The sequence below is a fragment of the Microtus oregoni genome, unplaced genomic scaffold (genome assembly GCF_018167655.1).
Source record: "Microtus oregoni isolate MIOR12 unplaced genomic scaffold, Mior012 000080F_ref0000499, whole genome shotgun sequence".
Lineage (NCBI taxonomy): Eukaryota > Metazoa > Chordata > Mammalia > Rodentia > Cricetidae > Microtus > Microtus oregoni.
In genome coordinates, this window is record NW_024544538.1 from 5,914,946 (window position 1) to 5,930,699 (window position 15,754).

General features: G+C 41.9%; 1 long non-coding RNA gene across 1 annotated transcript in view; it reads right to left on the bottom strand.

Moving 5' to 3' along the window:
• Nucleotides 1-15,754, bottom strand: part of LOC121441651 — a 104,125-nt gene that overhangs the window by 48,165 nt on the left and 40,206 nt on the right. Inside the window, exon 2 of the long non-coding RNA XR_005973488.1 lies at nucleotides 6,249-6,333. This is a non-coding gene — a long non-coding RNA (uncharacterized LOC121441651). The remainder of the gene's footprint in view (nucleotides 1-6,248; nucleotides 6,334-15,754) is intronic.

The following is a 15,754-nucleotide window of genomic DNA, read 5'->3' on the forward strand; positions in this document are numbered from 1 at the left end:
AATGGGAATAGAGCAGGGCTCGAGGGACGGCTCAGTTGGCGTGTAAAGCACACGCGCACACACATCTGCACAAACACAGAGACAAATGTATTAAAACAAAGAGTGCACAGTACTGTGTCCCACTGACTCCTTCTAGAAGACTTCCACTATCCTCTACGTGTGCCTGTCTATAGGGTTTGAGGGGAGAGTGCACAATTCCTCCGGGTCTGTGCACAGAACGACTCATGTCCCCCACCCTCCGCCAATTAGATCAGAGGAGAAATCCTGGCTCAAACTAGAGGAGTTAGAGTCTCTTCCCTTATGAAGGGCTGGCATCGTGGAGGGAAGAAATTGCAAACTTTAGTTGATGGATTGTGATAGAACCAGCCTCCACCAACAGGACCAAGTGGCAGAGAAACCCAATCCTCAAAGAGGAATGAAGTCAGTTCCCAGAGACCAAGCATGGAAAGAGCCTGCTCTGCATTCCCGATGCCACTTCCTTCTCGGATGCTAGCCTCTCTAGGGGACATTTTCCAGTCACTCCTTTAAGCTCATCAGATCCGCCGCCACGCAATAAGGAACTAATACAGCAAGCAAGAATCAAGCAATCTTTTCACTATGGACTCAGTTCCGGTTTTGCTGCTAGAGTCCTAGGCCTTTGTCTGGTCTGGTCTACTACCGTGCACTTCATAAGGAAAATCCTGACACAAGCCATTCCCTCTGGTCACTCGGGGAAAGCCAAAATCTAAATCAGAGGTATTTGACTCTCAGTAACAGACTCCCTGTCAGGGCTCTAAGTTGCTACCAGTTCCCAATACTTTTCTCTGATCGCAATGCTCTGGCATGGGTTTTTCTCAGTGCAAATTCCCCCAATAAAATTTCAGACTAACAATGAACTGCTTACAAATTTCCTTGGGATCATCCCTTTCTTAAGACCTAATGACTCCTGGGGAAGCCAACAAAACAAAGTTTCTAAATCCCCAAATGAGAGAGCCGCTAGACCCTTTTACAAAGAGACTCTAGGCCTGGAAGGCTCTGTGAAACAGCCGGTGAATTTCTTTCTTTAACATTTCATCACCGCAACAGAGGCTAAGAAGTGATTCCTAAATACAGGACCCTGTCATAGAAGGCAGACTTAGAAAACCCTCCAAAAATGGTTCTAGACAGAGCATAAAAGGTGTGTGATCAGATATGGCTGCGAGAAGGGGCCAATGAAAAGAAGGCAGGTGTGGACTAGCACAGCAGGTAAGACTAAGTTCAACAACTGCAGACACCACTGCGGAGCTCCCTCACACAACTAAAAATAGTTCCCGCAGAGAGCACTCAGTGGCTAAGGGCACCTGATGCTCTTCAGAGGACCCGGAGTCAGTTTCCAGGACCACGTGGTGGCTTACAATCATCTGTAACTCCCACTCGGTGAGAGCCAAAGCCCTTCTTCTGGACTCTGAGGGCATACTACATATCATACACACACACACACCACATACCACATACACAGTAAATAAAAACAATATTAAAAAAAAAACTAACACTAGAACTATCATATGATCCAGTTATGCCACTCCTGGATATATGCCAGAAGGAATCTATGTCACCACACTTCAGATAGTTACACATCTATGTTTATTGCACTATTACAATACCCAGGCTACAGAATCAACCTAGATGTCTACAAACACACACACACACACAAACACACACACACATTCACACACACACAGAGAGAGACCATTTGCAGGGAAGAAATGAATGAAAGTAGAGTTAATTGTAATAACTAGAATACGCCAAGCATATTGTTGCCGTGACTCATTCACAATCCTAGCAGTGGGAACACTATAGAGCAGACCAGAGGTGCAATGCTGCCCTATAGTAACACAGCTCCAGGCCATCTCTTCGTGAATGTCATACCCCATGGACACAGGTCTACCTTGTACTGCTGAACTATTGTGTCTAAGGGTCCTACCCGCTTGCATATGTCTATTTCCAATTTAAAAAGTTTAGATACAGCACTCTGAATTCCTTATTTAGCAATTTATTTAAATTCTAAAAATTAATGCATGATATATCAGATATTTGCAAATATGAATTGTCAGTAGATTAATAACAACAGCCACACTAATTGATGTGTCTTAGGAAAGGCCAAGCATACTTATCAACTAGTTAGGATTAGATAATCAAAGGAATAAAGAATACTTCCTTGGGAAATATAAAATAAATAAATAACTACAATATTTTCATTAGCTGTCAATGTTCCTTTGAGCCTCTTTGAGTGCTAGCAATTGATGTATAAATTAAATGGTTCATATTGGTATTTGAGAGTTTTAGCACATTAGAAGTATTTTCTAATATGCTGTGTGGCAGGGAGGGGATGCTAGTGTTAGAGCTGGTGCTAAGAATGTGTCAGGCCCTGGATTCAGTTCTTAGTCTCCAGCACCAATAATTTTTAAGCACATGTATGTTTGGAAAAGCCCTATGATGCTTACAGTCCTATATGAAGAAAATGACCCATAACTCCTTTCAAATTCTGAAGAGAATGTTTGGAAAGACTCATTTCCAGACTAGTGAGACATGAAAATTTCTCAAAAGTTTATAGAGAGTTTGACCAAAGAAAAACACACCAATTCTTAGATCAAGAGTAACAAAACTATTCGCACAACTCCTAGTCTGCATCCGTTTTACTGCTGCTTTTTCTTCAGCCCATGAGCTAAAATGAACTTTTGTATATGTATTAGTCAGGGTTTTCTAGAGTAACAGAACTCATAGATTGAATCACTCTATATGTATATAGAAAGGGGGTTTATTACACCAATGATAGCCTTTGTTGGAGAGGTTGTGGAGAAAGGGGTACACTCATCCATTGCTGGTGGGAATGCAAACTTGTGCAACCACTTTGGAAAGCAGTGTGGCGGTTTCTCAGGAAATTTGGGATCAACTTACCCCTGGACCCCGCAATACCACTCTTGGGAATATACCCAAGAGAGGCCTTATCATACAACAAAAGTATATGCTCTACTATGTTCATAGCAGCATTGTTTGTCATAGCCAGAACCTGGAAACAACCTAGATGCCCTTCAATGGAAGAATGGATGAAGAAAGTATGGAATATATACATATTAGAGTATTATTCAGCAGTAAGAAACAAGGACTTCTTGAATTTTGCATACAAATGGATGGAAATAGAAAACACTATCCTGAGTGAGGTAAGCCAGACACAAAAAGAGGAACATGGGATGTACTCACTCATATTTGGTTTCTAGCCATAAACCAAGGACATTGAGCCTATAATTAGTGATCCTAGAGAAGCTAAATAAGGAGAACCCAAAGAAAAACATATAGGCATCCTCCTGAATATTAACCTTCAGCAAGCGATGAAAGGAGACAGAGACAGAGACCCACATTGGAGCACAGGACTGAATTCTCAAGGTCCAAATCAGGAGCAGAAGGAGAGAGAGCACGAGCAAGGAACTCAGGACCATGAGGGGTGCACCCACACACTGAGACAATGGGGATGTTCTACTGGGAACTCACCAAGACCAGCTGGCCTGGGTCTGGAAAAGCCTGGGATAAAACCGGACTCTCTGAACATAACGGACAATGAGGACTACTGAGAACTCAAGAACAATGGCACTGGGTTTCTGATCCTACTGCACGTACTGGCTTTGTGGGAGCCTAGGCAGTTTGGATGCTCAACTTACTAGACCTGGATGGAGGTGGGGGGTTCCTTGGACTTCCCACAGGACAGGGAACCCTGATTGCTTTTCGGGCTGAGGGGGGGGGGGTACTTAATTAGGGGAGGGGGAGGGAAATGGGAGGCAGTGGCTGGGAAGAGACAGAAATCTTTAATAAATAAATAAATTAAAAAAAAAGAAAGGGGGTTTATTAGAATGATTTATTCGATGTGGTTCAGCTAGTCCAACAATGGCCGCCTATGAATGAAAGCCCAAGAACCCAGTGGTTGTTCAATCGTTGAGGCTGGATGTCTCAGCCGAACTTCAATATACACCAGAATCCCAATGAAGTAGGCTCTAATGCCAGTGAAGGAATGGGCTTGCCTGCAGAGCGAGGAAGCAGGCAAAGAGCAAAAGCTTCCTTTTTCCATATCCTTTTAGACGTTATTACCAGAAGGATAAGATTTCAGGTGGTTCTTCCCACCTAAAATGATCTGGATTAAAAGTGGATCTTCCCACCTCAAAGATCTGGATTAGAAGCGGGTCTTCCCACTTCAAAAGATTTAACTAAGAAAAAAATCCCTCACAGGTGTACCCAGACATTTGGGTTTTAGTTAATTCTGTATGTAGTCAAGTTGACAACCAAGAATAGCCATTACATGTATTTAATGATTCAGGGGTCCTAGAGTTGAGAGGAGAAGTGGATGCTCCCATCCTTAACCCAGAAGCAATCCCCAGTTGATAACCGTATGCAAATGAAAAAATTAGTTTTCTCCAAGGAAGTCTCGCTGGAGAAACAAACTACTCTTAAGGGTAGGCTACGTGCCCAGCAATTGATGGCCAACAGAATTGAACTGAACAACATCTTCGAAGGTTCCATGTCTCGTGTCATGTCAGGGCTCTTCCTTTTTGTGTTTTGTTTTTGTTTATCTTACTATTTTTATTTTATTTATACATTTTTCTTCTCTCTTATACCCTGAAGACCCTTCCCATATATATTATGTCCTCCAGTTCTCCATTTTTATGGGATTCTTTTTTAAAAAAGATTTATTTATTATGCATACAACATTCTGCCTGCATGTATGCCTGCAGGCCAGAGGAGGGCGCCAGATCTCAGTACAGATGGTTGTGAGCCACCATGTGGTTGCTGGGAATTGAACTCAGGACCTATGGAAGAGCAGCTGGTGCTCTTAACCACTGAGCCATCTCTCCAACACCTTTATGGGATTCTTGAATGTGTAGACGAGTGGATCTCTGTTTCTTGTGCCTTCTCTTGGACTGTTTTCTTTTTCTGTCCAATTCCAATGTGTAAGTTTTTGTTTTGTCTTACTATATCTTATTATTAGCCCATAGGAGCCCATTTGTTTTCTAAGAGACAGAAAGAGGGTGGATCTAGATGAGAGGGAAGGTGGGGAGGAGCTGGGAGGAACAGCAGGAGGGGAAATCATAATTGTAATATGAAAAAATCCATTTTCCATAAAAGTGACTGTCCCTTACTCACTCATGTATTGATATCTATTCTCATCCACTTCCTATAGTGTAACAAATTATCTCAACTAAGTGGCTCAGTACAGCACGGCTTTATTATCTCACTGATTCTCCAAGTCTCAGCAGGATTTAGCAGAACACTCTTCCCAGGGTATCACCAGGCTAAACTCAGAAGTGTCAGCTGGCGCTGGAATAGCCATCTCACCTGAATCTCAGTGTATCCTTTTTTCCTCCTTTCTTTCTTTCTCCTTTTTCTCTTCTTTTATTTGTTTTCTTCTCATTTATTTTTTGGCACAAGGTTCATTCTGTACCTTCCTCAAGCTATCCTTTTCTTTTAATTTTTGGTTTTTCAAGACAGGCTTTCTCTGTAGCTTTTGTGCCTGTCCCGGAACTAGTTCTTGTAGACCAGGCTGGCTTCGAACTCCCAGAGATCCGCCTGCCTCTGCCTCCCGAGTGCTGGGATTAAAGGCATGTGCCACCAAGGCCCGGCCTCAAACTATCCTTAAACAAGCAATCTTCTCACCTCGTTCCCCCATCCTCGGTGCCGGGATTATAGGTATGTGCCAGCACACCCTCAAAATCTTCTTTGAAGTTCACATAGTTGTTTCCAGGAAGCAGCACCTTGCACTGGTACTATTAAAATGTACGTTCTCAAATTGGACTTCAGCCCAGATCCACTCCGAACTCTTGGAAGCCACCTATCTTCCTTGGCATGCATCACTTTTACCTTCTTTAAAATTCTTTAACAATTTGAATCTCTCTTCTTGGGAGAAAGAGAAAATCTAATTTCCTCTAAAGATTAAAATATATCAAGCCTACCAAGGAGAATGTAGATGAGCTGATTTGGAACCTAGTCACACTTCGAAATGTGTGCAGCAGTACCTAGATTAGAGTTTGATTTAACAACTAAAATAAAAGATGCAGGCATCAGGGGTCAGCAATCTGGGGAATCATCTTAGAATTCTGCATAACACGTTATTTTACCATAAAATGACAGTTGTGAGCAAGTGTAGTAGAACCTGTATTAGTTACTTTTCTATTGTTGTGATAAAACACATGACCAGGCAACTTATAGAAGGAAGGGTTATTTTTTTTGGGGGGGGGGGGACTTACAGTTCCAGAGGGATGAGCCCATCACCATCACAGTAGGGGAGCATAGCAGCAAGCAGGCCTGGCAGATGCAGCAGGAAGCTGAGATCTACAAACAAAAGGCAGACAGTAAATTTGAAATAGACAGTCTTTAAACTCGCAAAGCCTGCCTCCCAGCAATGTACTTCCTCCAGCAAGGCCACACCTCCTTCCCAGCCAGTGCTACTAACTAGGGATCAGTATTCAAAAGGATATTCATTCAAACCACCACAGAGTCCATATAGCCTACTTGTTATCTGGTTCTTTAAAATATGTCCCCCTGCTTCATGGGGTTTTTGTTGTTGCTTGTTTATTTTGTTTTGTTTTGGTGTGTGTGTGTGTGTGTGTGTGTGTGTGTGTGTGTGTGTGTGTGATGATGATGATGATGATGATGATAGCTGTATGGAGGGCAGAAAACAACTCTCAAGAGTTACAGTTCTCCTTTCACCATGTGAGTACCAGGGATGGAACTGGGGTCATCAGACTTGGCAGAAAGCAACTCTACTCACTGAGCCATCCCCCTAACCTACAGCATGTATTCTGACCCCTGTCCCAAGTTAAGCTGAGATTCAAACTCAAGAACTGTGTGATCCCTGTTGAGCAAATAACACTAAGGATAATGTAACGGAAAGCAGATAGCATAAGAATGTGAAAATGGTATCAAACTGCTTAGCTTCTTTATTTTTATTTGTTTATATACTTATTTAATTTCACAATAGGGTCTCATTAGATAAAATAGACGAACCTCAAACTCATGATTCTCCTGACTCAGCCTCCCAAGAGCTAGGAGGCATGTGCTACCACACCTAGCTGTATTTAGACTCTTCACAACCCACACACCAAATATATGATACTGAACTGATAAAAACGTTTGAAATGAATCATTGCCAGCACACACTAAGGGAATAATAAAAAGAAGCCATGTATAAAGTAATCTGTGGCTATCCTTATTGACTTGTGATACATTTGCTTCTCTGGGTCATTTCTATTTGTTAGTGCTGTTGTTTGTTCGCTTCAAGTGCTAGGGATTAAAGCCAGGACTTTGCTCTGACCAGACAGACACCCTACCCCTGAGATCTGTCCCCCAGGCCTGATTTAAGGGATGGTCTCCTATGTAACCCAGGCTGGCCTTGAACTAGTCATCGTCTTCCTTCTGCTTCTCACGTGCTGGAGACACAGGCATGTTCCACGTCCAGCTCAAATACTGCCTTCTTCCTGAAGTGCTAAAGAGCACGCACATTAGAGCCTCTACTGACCTCACGGCTCTCCGTCACACTCTACGGAAAGCCACTATCTTCTCTAGTGCACATTCCTCTGTTCAGTGACATCTGTTTGCTGTGTTTTGAAGCTTCACTAAAGAGAAGGCAGTATTTATTCTGCGATGTGATTTTTATGCCCAATCTGTTTATGATTTTTTCCCACCGCTTTGTGTATAGTTATATAAAATGGGATAATTTTTACTGTCATGTAGTATCCTGCCATATGAGATTAGCACGACTCCTTTTTCCATTCTCCTGCTATTGGGCATTAGGGCTCTACCCAGTCATTCGCCACTACAAACAATCCCACTCTAAACAATCCTGTCTCCTCTCTTCACTCAGATATGGAAAAATACCTCTATCAGATTTTCTAGGAAGTGCAATTTCCATTTCCCTTTATTTTGAAACTGAGTCTTTCCCTGTAGTCTAGGCTAACCTAGAACTCACCTTCATGATCATTCTGCCTCCAGAGTGCTGAAATTAAAGGCATGTGCCTCCATATCCCACTTTCAAAGTAGCATTTCTGAGTCTGAGAAAATATATGTAAGTTCATCTTTATTATATGCTACCTGTCAGGGTCCACAGATGTGAGGTCAGCGAGTTCAAGCTTGCTCTGTCCTTTCAAAGCTGTTGACAACAAGTGACTACAGAACAAGAGACCCTGACATAGGGTGCTTAATCAGGATTTTGAGTACAGAGGTGTATCAGCTCCATCTTTTTATGTATATTAGATTTGTTTATTTTTTATATTAATTATCTCTTTTGATATTTATTGAGCTCTACATTTTTCTCTGCTCCCCTCCCTGCCTCTCCCCTCCCCCCTTCAATCCTCCCCCAAGGTCCCCATGCTCCCAATTTATTGAGGAGATCTTGTATTTTTCTACTTTCTATTCCCATGTAGATTAGATCTATGTAAGTCTCTTTTAGTGTCCGCATTCTTGTCTAAGTTCTCTGGGACTGTGGTTTGTAGGCTGGCTTTCTTTGATTTATGTTTAAAAACCAACTATGAGTGAGTACATGTGATAATTGTCTTTCTGTGTCTGGGTTACCTCACTTAAAATAATGTTTTCTAGTTCCATCAATTTTCCTGCAAAATTCAAGATGTTATTTTATTTTATTTTATTTTATTGCTGTGTAGTACTCCATTGTGTAAATGTACCACATTTTCCTTATCCATTCTTCAGTCGAGGGGCATTTAGGTTGTTTCCAGGTTCTGGATATGACAAACAATGCTGCTATGAACATAGTTGAGCACATGTCCTTGTGACACAATTGAGCATCCTTTGGATATATACCCAAAAGTGGTATTCCTGGGTCTTGAGGAAAGCTGTTTCCTAATTTTCTGAGAAATCGCCACACTGACATCCAAAAGGGCTGTTTCAGCTTACACTCCCACCAGCAATGCAGAAGTGTTTCCTTTCCCCCACAACCTCTCCAGCATAAGCTGTCATCAGTGTTTTTGTTCATGGCCATTCTTACAGGTGTAAGATGGAATCTCAGAGTTGTTTTGATTTGCATTTCTCCGATGACTAAGGATGTTGAGCATTTTCTTAAGTGTCTTTCAGCCATTTTAGATTCCTCTGTTGAGAGTTCTCTGTTTAGGTCTGTACTCCATTTTTTTATTGGCTCATGTGATCTTTTGGTGTCCAATTTCCTGAGTTCTTTTGTATACTTTGGAGATCAGACCTCTGTCTAATGTGGGGATCTTTTCCCAGGCTGTCGTTTTGTCTTGTTGACCATGTCCTTTGCTTTACAGAGAAGCTTTTCTGTTTCAGGAGGTCCCATTTATTAATTGTTTCTCTCAGTGTCTATGCTGCTGGGGTTCTATTTAGGAAGTGGTTCCCTGTAACAATGCTTTCAAGTGTACGTACCACTTTCTCTTCTATAAGATTCAGTGTGGCTGTCTTTATGTTGAAGTCTTTGATCCATTTGGACTTGAGTTTTGTGCATGGTGCTAGATATGGGTTTATTTTCATTCTTCTACATGTTGATATCCAGTTATGCCAGCACCACTTGTTAAATATGCTTTCTTTTTTCCATTTGATTTTTTTGCTTCTTTATCAAAGATTAGGTGTTCGAAGGTGTGTGGATTGATATCTGGGTTTTCTATTCAGTTCCATTGGTCCTGCTGTCTGTTCTTATGCCAATACCAGGCTGTTTTTAGTACTGTAGCTCTGTAGTAGAGTTTGAAGTCAGAGATTGCGATGCCTCCAGAAGTTCTTTTATTGCACAGGGCTGTTTTGGCTATCCTGGGTTTTTTGCTTTTGCATATGAAGTTGAGTACCGTTTTTTTGAGGTCATTGAAGAATTTTGCTGGGATTTTGATGGGCATCAGCTCCATCTTGACCAAAGGTCAGAGATGCTCTGTCTATTCCTTTCATCATGTTGATGAAGTCTGTTGCCTCCCCCTCCTCTTTAGGAGTGGGGTATAAAAAAACATGTGAGAAATAAAGGAGTGGTTCAGTAGTCACTGAATTTCCCTCCCGATGCTGTTCTGTGTTTTGTCTCTTATTTCTCTCTTATCTCTGTTCCTTTTTGCTTAATAATTCTAATCCTCACGCTCCTATCCTGAAACGTGTGAATCCAGTCGAGGGTGGTCCTTGACAGCTACCAAATTCTTCCCCAAGATACTTGTATCAGTATATGCTCCACCTAACAGGAAACAGTGTCCTTGTCCCCAAAGTTCTTACAGATAACAAGCATTATCAGGTTTTCATTTTTACCAATCTCATGGGTATGAAGTAGTCGTTATTATTTCATTTTCATTTTTCCTGATTATAAATTATGTTAAATGTTTCCATATTTTCACTGTCCCTTCAGATTTCCTCTTCCATGAACAGCTTGCCTACAGCCCTTGACAATTTTCCTCTTAAGGCCCTTGTTAGCTTTTAATTGATGCAGACTCTTTACATATTCTGAATGCTAATTATTATTATTTATATTCATGCACTCAGTCTCGTGACAAGTGTGGTTTTCATTGGTATATGCTATGTAGTGGACAGTATTTGAGAACCAAAGGATATGGCAGCCAGAAAAACAAAGCCCTCCCTCTCAAGGGGATGATTTCTAGTGAAGAGACAGACAATAAATAAAAAAGCAAATAGGTTACAGACGGTTAGCATAATAAGGGCTATGGAGACAAAGCAGGGGAAGAAAGGGAAGCAATGGCGGCATTATCAACAGGCTGCTCGCTCGAAGAGGGATTCTCCTAGCTGGCATTTGGACGGAGATATCAATTGACTGAAGGGGAAAGTCAAATACATAGTTAGCTTCCGACTGTCCTACGCAGAGGAAGATGGAGTGTCTACAGGCTTGCACTTGGGATGTAACTCAATGGGAAGAGTGTTTGCTTAGAAGGCACAAAGCCCTTGGTCCCATCCACAGAACCACAAAAAGAGAATTATAGGTAGCAGCCAGCATCTTGCAAATGTCTCTTCCTCGTCTATGGCTTGTTTTCATCACTTCATTACTTATTTTCTTATACACAAACGTTTAAACTTTTAAACGATATTTCAAGAGCTTACTTTATCTGTTTGCATTTTACGAAGCCTTTCCTAACTACACAAGGTCATAAAGAGGTTTGCTTATGTTTCTTTGCTTATGTCTTCCAAAGTTCACAAATAGTTATCACATTTAGGTAATAAATCAGTTTGCGGGGCCTGTCACCCCAGCTGGTACAGGCGCCTGATGCCGAGGCTGATGACGTGAGTTTGGTCCCCCGGAACCCACATGGTGAAAGGAGAGCACTGACTCCTACAAGTTAGCCTCTGACCTCCACAGGTGTGCCATAGCATGCTGGACCACATACACATCCACTGTCAGGAGCCAATTTCCCCCCAAAATTATTGCAGGAACCATTGTCCTAAGGAATTTACAGAGAACCCCACTTCCCAGTTGTATTGAGAATTGTTTTATTGGCAGAGCCTACCCCACACCCAATTATCTGTTAATAGAGAGCTATCTGTTAGCGGAACCTGCCCCACACTCCAATTATCTAGAGGACTAGAAGTGTCAACTTGTGACTTCCTGACCGAGGAATCGTGACCTGACCAATCGTAACCTCCTGGCCAAGGACCTCGCGACCGGCTGGAACCACCGCTGCAAGATTCCTTCCTGCCCATGCCCCTGCCCCCCAAATTCCTCATCCTATATAAGCTGCAACCATGACTCTAATAAACGAAGGCTCTGACAAACCTAGCATGGCCTTCTTTCTCTCTCCTGCCCATGTCTTTCAGATAGCGCCTCTCCGGGACCCTGGAATTACTGACCTGCCAGGCGGGTTACAGCCCCTAGACTGAGTGACCTGCCAAGGCAGTCTACACACCCACAAGCAGAGATACATAAAAACATCACTTAAAATTTTTAGATCACATTGTGCTTGCTTATGTCAATGATTTACGATTAGAATTTTGGTTTTCCATGGGAATAACCAATGGTTTCAGGAACAGTATTCAATAATTCTTCATTTCTGTACAGCTCCTGTAGCAAGTTGCTATTTAGGCGCAGGCTTGTTTCTGGCCTCTCTATATTTCATAGACCTCGTTTTCTCTGCACTGACTTAATTACTAAAACTTATAGGAAATAGCCAGGTTCTGGTGGTGCACGCCTTTAGTCCCAGCACTCAAGAGACAGAGGCAGGCAGAACTCTGTGAGTTCCAGGCCCGTCTGGTCTACAAAGCGAGTTCCATGACAGCCAGGACTGTTTCACAGAGAAACCCTGTCTAGAAAAACTAGAAAAAAAATTGTTTTCATATTGTCTTCACTATTCTTGGTCTTATTTGAAACATCAACTTGAATTGCATCAAATGTCTAAATGAATATAGAGAGTTCTAGACCATTACATTAGTAAGACTTTCCTAAACATAAACATATTTTACCCCTCCACTAACTGAAATTTTCGTTAATATTCTTAGGATTTGAATATGAAACATCCCTCACAGGCTCATAGTGTGAACAGCTGGTCCTGAGGCCATGGTGCTACTTTGAAGGTGGTGAAGACTTTAGGAGGAAGAGTCTGGGTAGAAGAAATAGGTGAGTCCAAGAGAGCCACTGACTCTCCATCCTTGCCTGCTGCAATGTGAACAAGCCACTCCCTTAGTCACCGTGAAGCTGCTCTTCCCCACCATGATGGATGGAAATGCATCTGAAACCATGAAGGGAAATAAGTTTTTCCCTCTTAAGTTGATTCTGCTGCATATTTTGCCATAGCAATGCAAAAAAATAACAAATACCAATATTTTTCAGAGAGAAAATGTATTGTTTTTGCATCTAGGACCTGCACATCTTTTGTCTGGTTATTCCTGGATATTGTTTAGTTTTTGTTACTATTCTAGGTTCATGTTGTTGCAGTATTGAATATTTTATATTGCTCCTATGTATCCTCAAGCCTCGTTAACAATTCCTTATTTTTCAATCATTAGTATATATTCTCTTGTGGTTTTTATGTAGACGATACATCATTTGTCATTTCGATCAATCCTTACATTTTACTTATTTTCCCATCTTGTTGCAATTATTATTACTGTCCCTCTGTTGTAGAAATTTATTTTAACATGTGTTGCTTTTGTTTCTCCTGCATTTGTTTAACTCTGTGAAGATGTGAGTCTTTGCCTGTCTAAAACACCTGCTGGTCCTAAGAAAGATCTGAACGGCCATTAGCGAGGCAGGAGCAAGAATAGGAGGGCCTGGCAGGCAGAGAGAATAAATAGAAGGAGAAGCAAGGAAGAAAAGGAGCAACAGAACAAAGAGAGGAGGACATCAGGGGCCAGTCACCTCTACACAGCAAGCCACGGAGAAAGAAGTAAACAGTGGTATACAGAAATAGAGAAAGATAAAAGCCCAGAGGCAAAAAGTAGACAGGATAACTTAAAGTTAAGAAAAGCTGTCAAGAAACAAGCCAAACTAAGGCTGGGCATTCATAACTAAGAATAGCCAAATAAGTGTGTGACTTATTTGGGAGCTGGGTGGTGGACCCCTCAAAAAGCAAAAGTGCAAAAAACAACCCCCAACACCACTCAATACAGAACAAGATCGAAAAAAGATACCGGGGAGCTGGAGAGATTGCTCAGTGGTTAAAAAGCACCCATGTTCAAATCCCAGCACACACACGACGCAGTTCATGAGCACCTGTATGTAACTCTTGTAATGCCTGCGTTACTCTGGGTACAATTCACACGCCACTGTACCGTTCATGAGCCGGGCAAGGGCCTGGAGATTAAAAGAACACACAAGAGACCTAGGTCAGTCAAGAGGAGATAAGCCAAATGCCGTTTATTCAAGTTTAGGAAAAACCTTACAGATCTAGCTGCTGCACAATGGAATTCCCCCCAGGCAGGTAGGAAATTACCACACCCAAAATGGAGTAAAGAATGGCCCTATAGCTAACCACCAGTGGGGCAGAGGGAGCACAGGAACAAACAGGATGTTTAGCTGGAAACTGCAACAAGATATCTGGCCAGAAACTGGCCTCAAGATGAACCCCGAGAGGAGGGGTAGACCCATGGGCCCTACAACTCTAGCTTCAAGGGACCTGATACTCCCCTCTGGCCTCTGAAGACGCCTGTACTTATATGCAGATATCTACACACACACATACACACACGCAAAATTAAAAATAAATTAAGATATTTTAAAATTATTTTCTTTTTTGAGATTATAACATAATTCTATAATTTTCCCCTTTCCTTCCTCCCTTCAAACCCTCCATGTACACCTCCGTGCTCTCTTTTAAATTCGTGGCCTCTTTTTTCATTAGTTATTGTTACATAAAAAGAGGAGCTAGTTTGGGCTCCCTCATTCTATTATCCTACTTTATTAAATTAATAGCTTTTTTCAAATATTAACTATGTTTTATTACTAAACAAATGCAACTCTATTGCAAGTATTTTATTTTGGAATTCTCCATGTATGCTCATGACAAAGAACAATCTATAATTTTCTGGATTCACAGTAGCCTTATGAGTTGAATGGATATTTAACTGAATATCACATATAATATTACAACTGTTCCCTGATTGCTTCATAGAATTTACCTACAGGACCAGTGATCTAGAAATGATAGTGGCTTATTTATTTGTCAATCTACTGAATGATTTACTTTTTAAAGTTACATTTATTAATTTGGGGGAGCACACATGTATGTGGAGGTCAAAATCAACTCAGACAAGTCCGGTCCCTCCTTCCATCCTGGGGATCAAATTCAGGTTGCCAGGCTTAGTGGAAAGCGTCTTTACCTACACAACCATCTCACCAGCCTTATTGGTTGATATATTTGGCGGAGCATGGCAGCAAGAAGGCAGGCGTGTTTCCAGAGCCCTAACTGAGAGCTCACATCTGGAGACACAACCGTTAGGCAGAGAGAGCTAACTGGGAATGGAAAAGTCTGTCCCCAGTAACACACCTCTTCCAAGAACGACACACCTCCTCATCTTTCCCAAAGAGTTTCATCACCTGGGAACCAAGTATTCAAATATATGAGCCTATAGGGGCCATCCTGATTCAAACCACCTCAGGGGGAGTGTGAGACTTGACCCCCAGGGAGTCAAGAGCTGTAAATAGCATCTGGTGTCCATGGAGACAAAATAAATGAATGGCAATGAAGGTTAACCCTGACTGTCAACTTGACAGGATCTGGAATCAACTAAGAGAAATGCTTCTGGGCAGAAAGGATTAACCAAGAGAGGAAGACCAACAGTTCAGAGAAGGGGCTGTCAAGGAAGAGACATGCTAAATGCTGATTTCCCGGCTCGATTATTGGGAGTCAATTTGGTGGGGTAATTGGGTGTCAGTTATATAAAACTAGAGCAATTCATTGAAGAAAAGGAAAATGAAAGAACAAGAAGAGTAGAGTGCACTAAAAGCTAGGCAGTGAGCTGAAAAGGGACCATGCAGTAGTCTCAGTGGGGACTTTAGAGACTGTGGTCCGTCAAGTCCTCTGAAAAGAGATGACATTTCAACTTAGTTCGGAAAGAAAGCAAGAAAGAGCAGGCTCTGCAAACACGGGTGGACAGAGCATTCCCAGCAAAGGCAACAGCTTAAGCAATGGTTCTCAAAAGGAATGGCATTGCCTCATAAGGGTACATCTCAGGAAACTCAAAGGGAGGTGCCATGATAGGGCATTCTGCCAGCACTCAATAGAAAAGGGCCAGAATGCTGTCCTGTAACATACAAGACAGTCCTATAACCAGGGTTTTCAAAGAACAGGAAAACCGAGACGCACAGAGGCAGCGGCGC